The sequence below is a fragment of the Carlito syrichta genome, unplaced genomic scaffold (genome assembly GCF_000164805.1).
Source record: "Carlito syrichta isolate Samal-C Ts95f unplaced genomic scaffold, Tarsius_syrichta-2.0.1 Scaffold305872, whole genome shotgun sequence".
Classification (NCBI taxonomy): domain Eukaryota; kingdom Metazoa; phylum Chordata; class Mammalia; order Primates; family Tarsiidae; genus Carlito; species Carlito syrichta.
Window position 1 is genome coordinate 98,134 of NW_007249968.1, and position 1,364 is coordinate 99,497.

The window sequence follows — 1,364 nt, forward strand, 5'->3', positions numbered from 1 at the left end:
GACTGGTAATACTCGCCCCTGACCCTGGTGCTGGAGAACCGCCCTCAGCCCAGCGGGAGGCCCTGCCACCTTCTCACCAGCAGCCCCTGGGTCTTCTGACTGACCCCAGGGAAGAGACCAGAGGCCACCCTCCCCATGAAGAGGCTGACTGTGCTGCCATGAGAGCATGTCACCAGATGAGAGTGAGGCCAGTCTCCAGTGGAGGCCGCCTGCTTCTCGGCTTTGCCCCCAGCTGCCTCCTGCCTCCTGTAATCCACTTCTTTTGACAGCCTCCTCCCAGGAGGCTCCGACATGAGGTCTTCATCTCAGGCTTGGGGCCGGGCAGCCCAGCTGCACTTGCCGCACAAGAGAGTCCATTTACCGTCTAAGAAGCATCATCTGGCCTGAGGGGTTGCATGTTAGCAATGGAAAGGCTTTAGTTAATCCGTAACAAAGACCAGTGGCATAATATTCCATCATGTATATGTACCACATTTTAAAAATCCAGTCCTCTTTTGATGGGCAGCACAGTTGGTTCCATGTTCTTGCTACTGTGAACAATGCTGCAATAAACATACGTAAGCAGGTATGTTTTTTTTTTTTTGAGTTAGAATCTCACTCTGTCACCCAGACTGGAGTGCAGTGGCCACTCCTGGCCACCGCAGCCTCGACCTGCTGGGCTTTGGCGATCCTTCCGCCTCAGCCTTCCAAGTAGCTGGAACTACAGGCGCGCGCTACCACGCCCGGCTAATTTTTTTTGATTTATTGTAGAGATGAGGTCTCACCAAGTTGCCCAGGTGGGTCTCGAACCCACGGGCTCAAGCAATCCACTCACCTCAGCCTCCCAAAGGTGCGGGATTACAGGATGAGCCACCGAGCCTGGCTAGGTATCTTTTTTATAGAGTGACTTGAGTTCTTCTGGGCACCCCACATCTTTAAAATTTAAAAAAAAAAAAAAAAAAAAAAAAAAGGCTGGAAGAGTGGAGTCTGACCTATCGTCTAGGAGACAAAAACAATGAGAGGCCACTTCTTGTCTAAGAAACTGTGAACGTGCCATGTGACTCAGTCTCCAGGGCCTGGGTCTCCCCTTGGCATGATACCTTTAGAGGGCTAGAACTTATTTTGAAAGTAGATGAGGGTGGGGGTGTGGAGAGAGAGAAAGAGAAGATCCACAATCCCAGGTAGGAGAGGGGGGTCAAAGCTTAGGAAAACACGGCCTAGCCAGAGCTTAGTGAAAGCAGTGGTGACTGCTATTTGAGGTTGAATGCTTTCTAAAGCTTCTCTTTGGTGAGAGGCAGGTTGTTTTTTTTTTTGTTTTTTTTTTTGAGTTGGAGTCTCACTCTGTCACCCAAACTGGAGTGCAGTGGCTGCTCTCAGCCACCGCT